The sequence below is a fragment of the Phocoena phocoena genome, chromosome 8 (assembly GCF_963924675.1).
Source record: "Phocoena phocoena chromosome 8, mPhoPho1.1, whole genome shotgun sequence".
Taxonomy (NCBI): domain Eukaryota; kingdom Metazoa; phylum Chordata; class Mammalia; order Artiodactyla; family Phocoenidae; genus Phocoena; species Phocoena phocoena.
The window spans coordinates 105,589,447-105,606,210 of NC_089226.1; positions in this window are offsets into that span (position 1 = coordinate 105,589,447).

Genomic DNA, 16,764 nt, shown 5'->3' on the forward strand with positions numbered 1-16,764 from the left:
TATCCAAAATTTTGAAACAAAGCAAAAGGATGTCTGGAATGTCGTTTCACTGTCTCACCATCTAACCACCCATCCAAGGATTAGCTCATTCTCTAGGGAATTGTGTTTTGACTAAGCCCCAGACTCTTATGAAGTTACATGTAACTGGTAGATGTTTGTCCCACAAAAATGCAAGGATTAAAATAGATAACTAATAAGGACCTACTGTAGAGCACAGGGAACTCTACTCAATACTCTGTAATGGCCTACACAGGAAAAGAACCTAAAAACGAGTGGATATATGTTATACATGTATAACTGATTCACTTTGCTGAAACTAACACATTATAAATCAGCTATATGCCAATAAAATTTTTTTTAAATAAAGAAAAAGCAATGCAAGGATTTCTTTCAGTTGAAAAAAAGTATTCGCCAAAGTTGTGTTTTTATTGCCATGTAGAATATTAACCAGTTTTGTACCTATTTAGGAAAACCAGATTCTGTCTACCCTTCCTGTGCAGGGAAACCCCCAGCTCTTCCCCACTATGTGTTTCCTCCCTGTTTGTTTTCTTCACTGCTCACAGGAAACACTTCACTTCCTTTTTTATTTTTTTTGAAAGAATTTTCTTTTTTCAAAATTAAAAAAAAAAAGTTTTTGGCCACGCTGCGTGGCATGTGGGATCTTAGTTCCCCGACCAGGGATCGAACCCATGCCCTCTGCATCGGCAGGGCGGAGTCTTAACCACTGGACCGCCAGGGAAGTCCCTAACACTTCACTTCTGACAGTTCTGGTCACCCAGTGTGTGGACGTTTTCCCCACACCAACAAGCAATTCTCCAACACCACTAGGGTATCCAAGAATCAACTCAAATCTGACACTGTCTACCCATTGATAGCATCGGATTTCACAGGCTAAGGGCTCAGTCCCACAAGACCGTCCCCTGACTCCAGATGTCAGTTGCAAGTCCAGGTATTCACCTGTGCTTCTGCCCCCTGATACAGATCAGAGGTTCCACCCTTGCGTTTGCTTGATTTGTTAGAGTGGATCACAGAACTCAGGAAAACGCATTTACCAACTCAGTAAAGGATGTGATAAAGGATGTGATAAAGGATCACAGTCATGAAGAGAGACAACAGGGCTCACCAGTGACCAGCCGCACCTGCCTCTTCCCCAGGTTCCATCCTGTTGGGACCTCTGCTGCATTTCACCCCATCTCCCCCCTTCCCCCGCCAGAATCCTCTCCTTCTGTAACCCATGCGTCACCCCTGCCCCACTTCTCCCCTCCCCTGGGACCTGTTCTCAGATGCCTTCCTTGGCTGCCTTCTGTCTGGCCCCCACCCCAGGCTAGGTGAGGCTCCCAGCCTCTTGCCTTGGCCCTGCCTCTGCCACTAGCCTTGCTCTCCTGCGAGCTTCCACCCTGCCATGTAGGCACCCCCATTCTGATCCTCCCAAATCCCCAACAGAGGGGCCCTCTCAAGAGAAATGACTCGACTCACTTGCTTCCTAGGGCTGTCACCCACCAGGAGGAGAAGTCAAACTTCAGGTGCGAGCAAAGCAGGGTCACAAAGAAAAGAAAAATGGGCGAGGGGTGTTATAATTTCTATGTTAAAGAAAGCAGCAAATAGCCCTCAAGGGAAGAATGAGAACTTCGATGGATTTTCTTACACTTATTTTAGTATATATCTTTTAAATTACCCATGAAGAGGTTACCGTAATCCTTCTAGCACGGAGGGCTTTCGAATGATCTGAATCCAGCCCTCTTCTTACCCATATTCATTCATTTGTCCATTCATTCATTCATTCATTTGGCAAATACATACTGAACAACTCAGTAGTGACAGAGCCTTTAGACCAAGCCCTGCCCTCAGGAGTCCACACTCTGGTGGGAGAGGCAGGTGAGAAACAAATACTCTCTCATGTGAAAAGAAGGGAAAATGAGGGGCTTCCCCGGTGGCACAGTGGTTGAGAGTCTGCCTGCTGATGCAGGGGACACGGGTTCATGCCCCGGTCCAGGAAGATCCCACATGCCACGGAGCAGCTGGGCCTGTGAGCCATGGCCGCTGAGCCTGCCTGTCCGGAGCCTGTGCTCCGCAACGGGAGAGGCCACAACAGTGAGAGGCCCACGTACAGCAAAAAAAAAAAAAAAAAAAAAAAAAAAAGGGAAAATGAGAAAACAAAACAAAACAGAAAGTGGGACAGAGTGTGCGTGGCCTAGGATGCAGTGGATGGGAGCTGGTATTCAATGGACCATACGCTCCAAAGGGTGAGAACGCTGTAACCAGCACCTGATACATCATATGGTCTCAGAAATGTTAGCTGCATGATTCACTCACTGATGGTTGAGTGGATGGATGGGTGGGCAGATGGATGCAGGGCCCTGCCGGCTTAGCTCCCTGGGGCCCCTCCCATCTGGCCTTTCCTTTCCAGGCCCTCATCCCATCTCAAAGTCCCCTGCAGGAACCCCTCTAAACTTCACTCCTGCCTGTCCTTCTTCTTGGGGCTCCTAAGGTCACCTCTGCATCTCAAAACCTTTGATGCATCCTGTGACCTCAGGCAGACCCAGCTACATAATTTGCCCAGCACAGCACAGAGCAAAAATGCAGAGCCTTTTTCAAAAATCATTAAGAATTTCAAGAAAGTGACAACTAGGCATTACACCAACCACAGGGCTCTTCCGAGTGTTGGCCCTGCAACTGCACGGGTGGGACACTTAGGCAGCCGGCCCTGTCTCCAGGACGGGGCCACAAGACCTCCCCAGATCTGCACCCAAGAGACCACGCCAGCCTGTGTTTACAAGCCTCGATGAGTTCGGTGCTTCTTCCACCCAAGACCTCACACCTCACTTCCGGCCTCTGGGCATCTATTCTCGTGGTTCCCACCGCCCAGTGTGCCTTCCCATGCCGTGCGCTAGGTGCCTGGAAGGGAGATGGGGAAAACCACACCCAGTCCCAACTCCCCAGAGAAGATGCTCAGAGGGCATCTGGGTTCTGGCACAGCTGTGGCTCTGTCCAGCTGTGAGGCCCAAAGTGGGCCAACTTTCCCTCTGTTGCAAAACAGGCAGCAACGAGGACGATGCTGGATCCACGTGGGGCTCTGCTCATAGCCCTCCTCCCTGTTAAAAAATCTACTAAGATATGACTCTTGTGTACCATAAAATTATCCTCTTAAAGTGTACAATTCATTCTGCCATGGCCTGGGTTCAATCCATGGTTGGGGAACTGAGATCCCGCAAGCCGTGCAGGGGGCAGCCGAAAAGAAAAAAAAAAAAAGTGTACAATTCAGTGGTTTTTACATATACACGGTTATACGACCATCACTACAATCTAGTTCCAGAACATTCCCCAAAACTTTTTTCCTAAAAGAAACCCCATCCCCCATCCCCCATCAGCAGCGCTCTTCCCAGGCCCCCAGGCCCTGGCAACCACTAATCTATTTTCTGTCTCTATAGCCTTGCCTATTCTGAAAGTTTCATATAAATAAAATCCTACAATATGTGGCCTTCTATGTCTGCTTCCTTCACTGAGCATAATATCTTCAAGGTCCATCCAGGTTGTAGCCTGTGTCAGTGCTTCATATCCCTTTTTAGGGCCACATATATCCCATGGTAAGGGTATGCCACATTTTGTTTATCCATTCATCCCCTGATGGATGCCCACAGCTCTTTCACACACCAGCTGCCAATCTGCCTGTGGGGGAGGGCTGGGGAGGGGTGCAGCCCCCCACTCTGACCTTGACCCTGAAATACAAGCCGCTGGCCGTCTCCCTTCCCACCGGAAACATTCCCGCTTAACCTTCAAAGTCCAACTCAGACACCATCAGCTCCAAGAAGCCTCCCCGGTTCCAGGACACCTGCCTTTTCTAAGACCTGAGGCGTCTCCCCGCCCCACTCCAGATCCCGAACCGCGGTGGAGTCCCATTTCTGAAGCCCCTGGGCTTGGACTCCGCCAACCCGCCAAACCTTTTGTGGAAAGGAGAGGGGGGACTGGCTAGGCGCTAACTGGCCGCCACATAAACTAATTGTTTCCTTGAGATCTCTTGCCTTTGACGGAAGGAGGAAAGCCAGGGAATTTCGGGGATGGGTGGGGTGCGGAGGAGGAAGTGACAGCCCCAGCAGCGGGGCTGGGGGGGGATTGGGGTGGCAGGTGGGGCGGGAGCGGCAGACCAGCGGTTGCTGGCGGCTGCCGAACGCAGTTTCAGTTGAAAAAAATGCCCAATTGTCCTGCTCCCTCGAATCTGTGTTTTTCTCGTGGGAAGCTTGGAGGACGATCCCGAAGCTGCAGGTCCCTTCCCTGCCCGCCTGGGTGCCCGCCGCAGGCCCGGGGAAGGTCAAGGTCCCGGGCGTCCCGCGCAGCCGCCGGTCCTGCTCGCTGGGGAGGCGTTGGTCGCTGGTGGGGAGGGGCCCCGAGACGCCCCCCGGCTTTCTCCGCTCTCCCTCCCCCGCCTCCTCTCGGCGCCCGCCGACGGCCCCTGTGCGTTCCCGGGTCCCCTAGGGCCGCCCTTTTACGCAGGAGGAAGAGCTGGAGGTTAGAGGGAGAGGCGGGCTCGGCGGCGTGCTGTTTCCTCGCACACCCGCCCGGGGTCAGTAGAGGTCGGCCGGCGGGCGCTCGCGGAGGGTCAAGGCCGCCCGGGGCCGCGCCGGCGGGGTCAGAGTCAGACTTCTGGAGGTACCGGTTCGGCGCCGAGCCGGGCAGGCGTGTGAAATCGCCCCCTGGCCGATTTCAGGCCGCAGGGAGGAGGCTGGGGGCGGCGTGCGTGCCCTCCAGCCCGGAGCCCCGAGCCGGGCCGGAGCGCGGAGCCCCGGGGGTACTCCGAGCGCGTCCTCCCTGCGCCCTTCCACGCGCGGGGATTCCTCGTGGCCGCGCGCTTCCTCCTGGGGTGCCCTCCGTCTACGCAAGCCGGGTGCCCTCGGTCCGTGCAACCCCGGCGGATCCGCTTACGCCACGGCCAGTCGCCGCAGGGGCTGGAGCGGCAGTTGACTTACAAGGTTGGCTGCTCAGGCCGCCCCTCTATTAACCTTTTAAATTATGCAATTAAGGTGTATTCATTGTGGGAAAACAGGGAACGCTGAACCGTAATCAAAAAGTTTTAAAATTGCCTGGAATCGCACTCTCTGATAAGACGCGGCTGCATTTCCTTGCCGTCCTTCCATGGCGCTACTTTCTGTGTATCTTTTCACTTTCATGTCGTGCGTGTCTACGAAATGGAAGTCGTATGGTACACAAGCGTCTCTGTGTTTTTTTTGATTTGACGTTATTCATTTTCCCCGAGTACTAGATGCATTCTCTTGGAATACATGGAAACTGCACAGAAGCCCCTGGTCACCTCCCTCCACACCCCATCCAACTCCCCTCTCTGCTGGATGTGCTTCCAGATTTTTCCACATTTTACATCACACCACACACACACACACACACACACACACACACATATAGTTTTACTTAGGGATGTCTTTTACATAAGTCAGATTGGGTTGTCTGGAATCCCCCCACCCCACAACTTAACGGTATGTTTTGGAACTCACTTGGTCCAGATACACCTCTTTCTTAACTCCGTTATGATATTCCATACTTTGCACCTTCATTCCTGTCGAGCATTCTCTGTTGTTTGCTGTTTTTCGTTTGTTTCCAGTTTCTCTCTATTCAGTCGTTCATCCCAAATGTGTTTCTGGGGCACATGCTGTGTGCCAGACCCAGACCTCTCCTAGGTTCAGAAAGTACAATAATGAACAAAATAGACACCACCCTCCTGGGCCTGACCTTCTACAAGGGCAACTGACAAGTATACTGTAGGTGGGTCAGGACGGGTATTTTATTTTTTTAAATAGGGACGGTTCCAATCACTAATATGGTTCAAATATCAAGTCAGTATAAAAAGGTACCGAGGGAGGACTTCCCTGGTGGTGCAGTGGTTAAGAATCCGCCTGCCAATGCAGGGGACACGGGTTTGAGCTCTGGTCCGGGAGGATCCCACATGCCGTGGAGCAACTAAGCCCGTGCGCCACAAATACTGAGCCCGTGAGCCACAACTACTGAGCCCGCGGGCCACAACTACTGAGCCCGCGGGCCACAACTACTGAAGCCCGCACGCCTAGAGCCCATATTCCACAACTCAGAGAAGCCACCACAATGAGAAGACCACGCACCGCAATGAAGAGTAGCCCCCGCTCGCTGCAACTAGAGAAAGCCCGTGAGCAGCAATGAAGACCCAACACAGCCAAAAATAAAGTATGAATAAATAAATAAATTTATATTAAAAAAAAGTATTGAGGGAAACGTCTTACTCCCACACTGCCCATCGGACACACGGGTAGCCGCTCATTGGTTCCTTGTGTTATCCTTCCAGAATTTCCTTATAAAAATGCAAGTAGAAAAGAGTTGTTATGTATACTTCCCTTCCTTCCCGTGTAAAAGGAAGCTTGCTTACTTACATGTCTTGGCGCTATTTTCCTGTCATCACATTGACAGCTTCCTTGTTCAGCTTTATTTGTAAATTGTTTGAGGTACACAGTGTTCTATCAATATGGTTTATTTTACCACAGTCTATTTGTGCCCTGCAACGAACACACAGTGTGACACAGGGTGTTTCCTGTCTCTTGGCCTATAACATTGTTGCAGTGAATAACTATACAAAGGTCAATTTGCCCACCTGGAAGTCAATCAATAGAGTGGATGTTCAGAACTGTGATAGCTGGGTCAAGGCCTTGTGGGTGCACAGTGTTGATGTGTGTTACTGTTTGCCCTCTGTATCCGGGTTTTCCAGAGAAACAGACCAATCGGATATAGGAGATATACATACATGTACATACAATTTTATATATAATATAATATAAAGTAATAATTATAAGGAATTGGCTCACCACTATGGAAAACAGTATAGAGGTTCATCAAAAAACTAAAGATAGAGCAATTCCATTCCTAGGCATATACCCAGACAAAACTATAATTCAAAAAAATACATGCACCCTTATGTTCATAGCAGCACTATTTACAATAGCCAAGACATGGAGACAATCTAAATGTCCATCGACAGATGAATGGATAAAGAAGATGTGGTATATATATATATATATATATATATATATATAAAATGGAATATTACTCAGCCATAAAAAGAATGAAATAATGCCATTTGCAGCAACATGGATGGACCTAGAGATTGTCATACTAAGTGAAGAAAGTCAGAAAGAGAAAGACAAATACCACATGATATCACTTATATGTGGAATCTAAAATACAGGTCAACACACCTGCAAAACAAAAACAGATTCACAGGTATAGAGAACAGACTTGTGGTTGCCAAAGGGGAGAGGGGGTAGGGGAAGGAAGCAATGGGAGTTTGGGATTAGCAGAGGCAAACTATTATATACAGGATAAACAACACGGTCCTACTGTATAGCATAGGGGACTATATTCAATATTCTGTGACAAATGATAATGGAAAAGAATATGAAAAAGAATATATATATAAGAATATATATGTATAACCGAGTCACTTTTCTATACAGAAGAAATTAACACAATATTGTAAATCAACTATACTTCAATCAAAATTTTTAATCTTTTTTAATAAATTTATTTATTATTTATTTTATTTTATTTATTTTTGGTTGCATTGGGTCTTCGTTGCTGCGTGCGGGCTTTCTCTAGTTGCGGCAAGTGGGGGCTACTCTTCCTCACAGTGTGCAGATTTCTCATATTGGTGGCTTCTCTTGTTGTGAAGCACGGGCTCTAGGAGCGCGGGCTTCAGTAGTTGTGGCATGCAGGCTTCAGTAGTTGTGGATCGCGGGCTCCAGAGTGCAGGCTCAGTAGTTGTGGCGCATGGGCTTAGTTACTCCACGGCATGTGGGTTCTTCCCAGACCAGGGCTTGAACCCGTGCCCCCTGCATTGGCAGGTGGATTCTTAACCACAGCCCCACCAGGGAAGCCCTTCAAGAAAATTTTTTAAAAAAGGAATTGGCTCACATAATTATGATTTGCAGTTGGCGAACTGGAAACCCAGAACAGCCCATAGTGTAGTTCCAATCCGAAGGCCAGCAGCCTCAGGACCCAGGAAGAGCCAATGTTTCAGTTTGAGTCTGAAGGCAGGATAAAAATTGATGTCCTTCTTCCAAAGCACTTAGGCAGGAGGAGCTCCCTCTTACTCAGGGGGAGGTCAGCCTTTTCTATACAGGCCTTCAACTGATTAGATGAGGCCCACCCAAATTTGGGAGGGCAATCTGTTTTATTTAGTCCACTGATTCAGATGTCAACGTCATCTAGAAACCCCCTCACAGACACACCTAGAATAATGTTTGACCAAAGTTCAGGGCCTCCAGTGGCTCAGTCAAGTTGACATATAAAATTATTCCTCATACCCTCACCAGTGTGTCTTTTTTAAAGTAGCATTATCAAAATATAATTCATGGGAGTTCTCTGGTGGTTTAGTGGTTAGGATTCTGGGCTTTCACTGCCGTGGCCCAGGTTCAATCCCTGGTCAGGGAACTGAGATCTCACAAGCTGTGCAGTGTGGCCAAAAAAAAAGAAATGCGTGTGTGTGTGTGTGTGTGTATATATAAAATTCACATATAAGATATAATTCATCCATCTGAAGTGTATTTTCAATGGTTTTTAGTATATTTACAGAGTTGTGCGATGATCACCACAGTCAATTTTGGAAAATTCTGCACAAGAAACCTCCTACCGTTAGCAGTCACTTCCCATTTGCCCCCAACTCTCTCAGGCTTAAGCACCGGTCTACTCTGAGCACGAATCTACTTTAGGTCTGTATGGATTTGCCTGTTCTGGACATTTCATATAAATGGAATCATACAATATGGGGCCCTTGAGTCCAGCTTCTTTCACCGAGCACGGTGTTTCTGAGGTTCATCTGTGTGGTAGTATACGTCAGTATTTAATTCTTTTCTGTGACTGAATATTATCTCATTGTATGGATATACCACCTTTAAAAATCCATTCATCTGTTGATGGCTATTTGGCTTCTTTCCACTTTTTGGCTATGCACCATTTTACATTCCCATCAGCAGCGTATGAGGGCTTCACTCTCTCCACATCCTCATCAACACTTGTTATTACCTGCAGTTTTGATTTTTAAAAAATTTTTAAATTATTTATTTATTTATTAGGCCACATTGTGCAGCATGTGGGATCTTAGTTCCCCGACCACGGATCGAACCCGTGTCTCCTGCATTGAGAGTGTGGAATTGTAAGCACTTGACTGCCGGGGAATTCCCACTGTGGTTTTGATTATAGCCATCCTAGTGGATGTGAAGGAGTATCTTATTATGGTTTTGATTTGCATTTCCTTGAGGGCTAACCAATTTGTCTTTTGACTTTGATTTTTTTTAATGAATTTTTTTCTATAAATTTATTATTCTTTTATGGCTTCCAAATTCTGACTTATGGAGAAAATTGTCCCCACTCTAGGGTCATAAAGAAATTTTCCTATATTCTCTTTTAGTACTTCTATGCTTTCAAGCTTTACGTTTAAAAGAAGAAGGAAGAAGATTACTGATTTACTACAGCAAGAGGAAGAAAGTTTTCTCCTTGCCCAGAAACCACCCCAGCCAATGAGAAACCACCACCACTCAGCCAATGAGAAACTATCACCACCCTGAACTCTGGCTTTCCTCCAATGGGCTTTTTGTGTATAATAGCCCCTCCCAAATCCCTCCTTCCCTTTATAAAAGAATGCTCCTCTCCTTAGTTTTCCAAACTTGCCTGTGGTTTGCCATAGCTTGCATGTCCCAAATTGGAATTCCTGAATCATCCTGCTGGTAAAATAACTGGCTATTTTAAGGTTGACACAATAAAGTACACATAATTATAGTGTATGCTTTGGTAAGTTTTGACATCTGTATACACCCATGAAACCATCAACACGATTAACATAGTAAACACATCTAGCACATCTAAAAGTTCCTCCTGCCCTTGATGATCCCTCCCCACTCCTTCCCCTTTGCAGGCAACCAACAATCTGCTTTTTGATAATGATTCCATAGTTTTTACTGTATGACTGTTACATAATTATTTGAGCAATTCTATATCATTGGACATCTGCATTTATCCCATTTTTGCTATTTATTAATCCAGCCAGGATGCACATCTTTGTACAAACATAAATCTCCACATATCTGAATATTTTTTTGGGACAAATTCCTAGAACTGATATTACCAGACCAAAGGTTATGAATGTTAAGACTTTTGGGACAATTTGTCAAATCCTCTTTGTAAGGCTTGCTAGGTATGACATTCACTTTACATTTGGTTTTCTTTCTGGAAAGTTGAATCGTTTTGTTTTTATTTTATTTTTTCTTTTAATTTTTTTCGTTTTTGTTGTTGCTGTTCTTTGTTGTTTCTTTTTTTCTTTCTTTTTTTGGTTGAATCTTTTTAATACAAGAGAAGCAGCAGCAGCTAACTCTCCAAGTGTGGCTCAGATGTTTCTGCTTGGAATAAGGGCTGGCTGTTCGGGGGAGGTACTTCTGTGGCTGTGAAAGCAACAAACGTTAACATCTGATGGGACTGCCTCTTCCCTGTGACCCAACAGCACTCTGTACCTCGGTAGGGTCCTGCCCAGAGCAGGCCGTGATGGCACCAGCAGCCCTCCTTCAGCCATGCCCCACCCTACAGAAGTCTGAAGACTTCTGCATCAAGGATGGTGAGATAAAAACCTTGGATCAACTTCTTTGAGGTCAACAGGCTCCTCTGATGGAGTCTGGGCCTCCAGGCACAGGGTCCTCAGAGTGGCTGAGAGCAGTTCTGAGGCAGGTGGAGGAGAGAAGCAGGTTTGGGGGCACCAGACATGCCACCGCAAACTCGGCCCCTTTGGCCTTTGAATTATTTTGACCTAAAGGCCATTGAGAACCAGTAGACACAGGAAAAGCTCTAAAAATGCGGCACAGGTTTTCCTTTGTAAAGGAAATTTTTATTTATTTATTTATTTTATTTTTGGCCGTGCAACACGGCTTGTGGGATCTTAGTTCCCCAACCAAGGATTGAACCCGGGGCCATGGCAGTGAAAGCGCCGTGTCCTAACCACTGGACCATCAGGGCATTCCCAGAAATTTTTATTCATAAAGGCACTTTCCTTTTGTAAAGAGTCTCCTTCTCCCGTCAAGGAGGTAGAGAACTTGGAAACTCTCATCAGTAGAGAAGATAAGACTTAAATGTGCATAGCGGGACTTCCCTGGTGGCACCGTGGTTAAGAATCCACCTGACAATGCAGGGAACACGGGTTTGAGCCCTGGTCCAGGAAGATCCCATATGCTGTGGAGCAACTAAGCCCGTGCGCCACAGCTACTGAACCTGTGCTCTACAGCCTGTGAGCCACAACTACTGAGCCTACACCACAACTACTGAAGCCCAGGTGCTCTAGGGCCCGTGTGCCACAACTACTGAGCCTACATGCTGCAACTACTGAAGCCTGCGTGCCTAGAGCCTGTGCTCTGCAACAAGAGAAGCTACCGCAATAAGAAGCCCGCACACCTCAACGAAGAGTAGCCCCGCTCGCCGCAACTAGAGAAAAGCTTGCGTGCGGTAACAAAGACACAACACAGCCAAATAAATAAATAAAAATAAAATTTAAAAAACAGACCTGCAGAGCAAACCTTACTAAACAACGCTTGATTATCATTCTTTCCCAGTCATCTTCCTATAACCTGTACCCAAATACCCTTTTCCTTGGTTTTAAGCTAAGATAGTATTTAAGGTCAAGTTCTAACTAATGCAGTGGGTTACTCATCACTCGTGCTCCCTTGTGTCCACATGAGATGACCATGTTAATAAACTTCTTTTTGTCTTTTTCTTTTTCTTCTTCTTGGCTGCACCACACAGCATGTGGGATCTTAGTTCCCCCACCAGGGATCGAACCCGTGCCCCCTGCAGTGGAAGCACAGAGTCTTAACCACTGGACCAACAGGGAAGTCCCTGCCTTTTTCTTATTAACCTGTCTTTGGTCCGTCTCATTTATAGAGCCCTGGCTGGAGAACCTATGATGGGTAGAGGAAAATAGTTTTTTCCTCCCCTGCTGGAACAAACCTCCCCAGTGAGGCTCGGGACATAGGCTACCTGGCCTCAAATCCAGGTGCCTCCACTTACCCGCAGTGTGGACTTGGATGTGTTTTTTTAACTTCTCCCAGCTTCAATTTCCTTATTTGTATTGATAATTAAAGGATAATAAAAGATTATTGTAAGATTATTGTAAGAATTACGTGGGTGTGATGGTTAATTGTATGTGTCAACTTGACGGGGCTGAGGGATGCTAGTAAAACATTATTTCTGGGTGCGTCTGTAAGGGTGTTTCCAGAAGAGATTAGCATTTGAATCACAGAGTGGGTAAAGAACGTGGCCTTGCCCTCATCAATGAGACAGCACCATCCAACCTACAGAGGGCCTGAATTGAACAAAAAGGGAGAGGAAGGGAAAATTTTTTTTTTCATAATTAAAAAATATATTTATTTATTGGGACTTCCCTGGTGGCGCAGTGGTTAAGAATCTGCCTGCCAATGCAGGGGACACACACCCTCCCTGAAGAGCATGCCACTTCAGTAGTTGTGGCACACGGGCTTAGTTGCTCCGTGGCATGTGGGATCTTAGTTCCCCGCCCAGGAATCGAACCTGTGTCCCCTGCATTGGAAGACAGATTCTTAACCACTGGACCACCAGGGAAATCCCCAGGAAGGGTGAATTTGCTCTCTGCTTGAGATGGGACATCCAACCTCTGCCCTCGGACATCAGCGCTCCTGGTTTTTAACCTTTGGACTTGGAGTGGGACTTACATCATTGGCTCCCTTGTTCTCTTGCCTTCAGGTTTGTAGTAGAATTATACTTTTCTGGGTCTCCAGCTTGAAGATGGCAGATTGAGAGACTTAGCCTCTATAACAGCATGATCCAATCTCTCATAATACATCTCTTTCTCTATATCTATATATATCCTATTGGTAGTTTCTCTGAACAACCCTAACACAATGGGATTTTTGGGGGGATTAAATATTGTTAACCTAAAACAATAAAATAGCCAGTTATTTTACCAGCAAACGGGTTTATTCAGGAGCAGCAAAGAATTGCAATACAGACACGCAAACATGGCAAACCGCATGCGAGTCCAGTAAAGCAGAGGAGAGGAAACCCTTTTATAGAGAAGGGGGAGTTGGGAGGGACTGTTATAAACAAAAAGTCCACTGGAGGAAACTGGGGGCTGGAAGTGTAGTGGCCTTTCATTGGCTGAGTTATGACAGTCTCTCATTGGCTGAGCTGTTGCCCGGCAAGGAGAAAATCTTTGTTTCTCCTGCTGGATGTAGTAAGTAAGCAGTGTCACTTCCTGAGGAGAATCTGAATTAAGGTCAAGTGGTGAGAGCTCCCCCTTGTGGCCTCCTGAATCCATTTTAATGAGGTTTTCCTTTACTAATTTTCACAGTATGATAACTCACGGCAAAGTGCCTGGCACAGCACCTGGCCTACAGCAAGCACTGGATGAAAGGTAGTGATGGAGTGGGCGGAGCCTGCATGCTTAGCTTGGCCTGGGGCAGAGTCAGACACCTTGTAGAGGCGGAGACCTCCCACACCTGCTGTGGGTCACTAGGCAGTCCACCTGTAAACTGACCTCCAGTGACGTCACCTGCCAGGTCCCCTCCACTTTTCAGAGGTGGAAATTGAGGCTTAGAGAGGGTCGAGCACTGGCTCAAGACCGTAGCCAGTGATCAGTGGAGGCTGGAACCGAAAGTGGTCTGGGTGCGTCCGGGCACAGGATAAGATTCGGGTGGCACAGGATAAGATTCGGGTGACACAGGAACGCAGTATCGATTTTCACAGTTAGGCATTTGTTTAATATGTGTCAATAAACAGCTGCTACATCAAGGCTAGGACTTCATAGCTCTAATGGCTCATGACAAAGCTAAAGGAAGGGTTTAAGTAAAAAAACAAAAGTGAGGGAAATTAGAGAGAAGTGGTAGGTATTAACACCCATGTTGGTAGGCTACAGCAGAAATCAGGAAGGTCAAAGTTGAAGGGAGCCTGGGAACCGTGGTGATAGGCAAGGGTCTTGCTGCGCCACCTCGGCCCAGGGAAATCCCTTCCTTCTGGGATAGACATCAGGTAAGAAGGACAGGTGCGGAATGGTGGCCTTAAGTTTCCAGGTGCCCCACTCTTGCTGGGGCAGCAAGACAGGTCCCATCATCCTAGCCCTGCACCCACCCCTGGACCCCTCCCCACTCTTCAGGGAAGGACAAAGGCTACTTGTCCCAGGGGTCCAGATACCCATCCCCAGTGGAAGGATGGGGATGTGACAAGAAAGAGAAGGCAAAAGTCTCTAGGGGAGGGGAGGTGTTTGGAGGGTCCCAGGTGTCCAGCTGGGACCACTTTGGCCAATTTTGCTTTGGTGGGACCTCCGCAATGAGTCCCCATCCTGCTGTGACAGCAGTAGCCCTCCACGGTCCCAGAGGGAGCTCTGGGCCTTCCTTAAGACCTCCTGGCTGCCTACCTGCCGCTGCCAACACCCGTCAGATCTGCAGCTGACTGAGGGCTCCCGTGAATCTGACCCTTCTCTAGTCCTTCCTTCCTGCTGGCTTTTCCTGCAAAGCATCCTAGAAACGTTACCGATCCTCTCGAATTTCCTTTAACCATTTCCCTGCATTATACACCCTGTACACCAGTAGTCCCCAACCTTTTTGGCACCAGGGACCGGTTTCGTGGAAGATGATTCTTCCACAGACCAGGGGTGGGCGGATGGTTCAGGCGGTAATACGAGCGACGGCGAGGGGCAGATGCAGCTTCGCTCGCTCGTCCACTGCTCACCTCCTGCCGTGCATTCAGGTTCCCAAGAGGCCACAGACCGCTACCGGTCCACGGCCCAGGGGTTGGGGACCCCTGCTGTACACAATTTCCAAGCTGTGTTGCGATTTATAATAAGGAAAGTATATCTGGTCTTCATCCCTGTTTCTGGGGCAGAGTTCCTAAAACGTACTCTTGGAATTTCCTAAAGGATAAAAGTCACCAGAATGGAACGTGTGTCTTTTGTTATAACTGATCCCTTTCAGCCACACCTGATTTATGTTAATGGGGTGACTTTCGGAAAGCTCCTAGTTCGAACTTCAAGGCTCACCCCCAACCTCTGAGGAGCAGAGAAGGGCTGGAAGCCGAGTTAATCACTGGCGGCCAATGATTTCATCAATCCTGCCAACTTAGTAATTATGGGATGCGGTGGAGGTGTTAGCTGACGCCATGGTGGTCAACATTCTGCAATATCTACGTGTATCAGGTCATCATGTCATACACCTTAAACATACACAGTGTTCCACGTCGATTATATCTCAATAAAGCTGGGAAAAAAACTCCCCCCCCCCAAATAAATGTCATGCCTCTATAATGAAGCCTCGTTAAAAATCCTTAAAGCGCGGGGTTTGGAGAACTTCAGGTTTGGTGAACAGGAACATTTATGTGCCAGGAGGGTGGTGACTCCAAAGTCCACGGGGGCAGAGGCTTCTGGGCTCGGGGTCCGTCCAGGCCTGTGCTGTGTGCCTCTTCACCTGGCTGTTCATTAGCATCCTTTAGTATCCTCTGTAATAAGTGAGTAATTTAGTAAGGAAACTGTTTCCCTTCATTCTGAGGCTTGCTAGCAAACAGTCAGCCCTGAGGAGGGAGTCATGGAAATCTCTAGTTTATCGCTGTCGGTCAGAAGCACAGGTGACAACCTGGACCTGCCATGGGCGTCTGAAGTGGGGCTGTCTTGTGGGACTGGGTCTGGGCTCTCCCCAGGTGGATGGTGTCAGAATTCAGCTGTAGGACCCTCAGCTGGTGTCCCGAGATTCTGAGGATTGCTTGGTGTGGGGAAAGCTCCACACTGGGGGGCCAGACGTGAAGTCCTGAGTGTAGAGAAGTGTGAGGGTGGTCGTAAGAGCAGAGCAGAGAAGAAACATACAGGTGTTTTTTCTATTCACAGGTCTCTTACAGTTTTTCTTTGTGCATTTGGTCATTTTCTTTCTACTTCGTTGTTGTGTTCTCAGAGGCATTGTTTCACTTTATTTTTTTTTTTTGGCCATGCCGCATGGCTTCTGGGATCTTAGTTCCCCGACCAGGGCTCGAACCCATGGCCCCTGCAGTGGAAGCGTGGAGTCCTAACCACTGGGCTGCCTGGACTGCCAGGGAATTCCCATTTCACTTTTTTTAAAAATTAAAGTTCTAAAGTTTTAATTAAAGTTCTAATACTCTTTTTTTAAAAAAATATTTATTTTTGCTGGGTCTTAGTTGCGGCATGTGGGATCTAGTTCCCCAGCCAGGGATCAAACCTAGGCCCCCTGCATTGGGAGTGTGGAGTCTTACCCACTGGACCACCAGAGAAGTCCCCCCAAGTTTCACTTTAAAAAAAAATGTTTTCATGTATTTATTTATTTTTGGCTGCGTTGGGTCTTCGTTGCTGTGCACGGGCTTTCTCTAGTTGCGGCGAGCGGGGGCTACTCTTCGTTGCGGTGCGCGAGCTTCTCGTTGAGGTGGCTTCTCTTGTTGTGGAGCATGGGCTCTAGGTGGACGGGCTTCAGTAGTTGTGGCTCGCGGGCTCTAGAGCGCAGGCTCAGTAGCTGTGGCACATGGGCTTAGTTGCTCCGTGGCATGTGGGATCTTCCCGGACCAAGGCTCGAACCCTGGTCCCCTGCATTGGCAGGCAGATTCTTAACCACTGCACCACTAGGGAAGCCCCTGGCAGGTGGATTCTTAACCACTGTACCACCAGGGAAGTTCCTTCATGTTTTTGAATTAAAAAAAATTTTTTTTCGGCCGTGTGGCATGTGGAACTTCCCC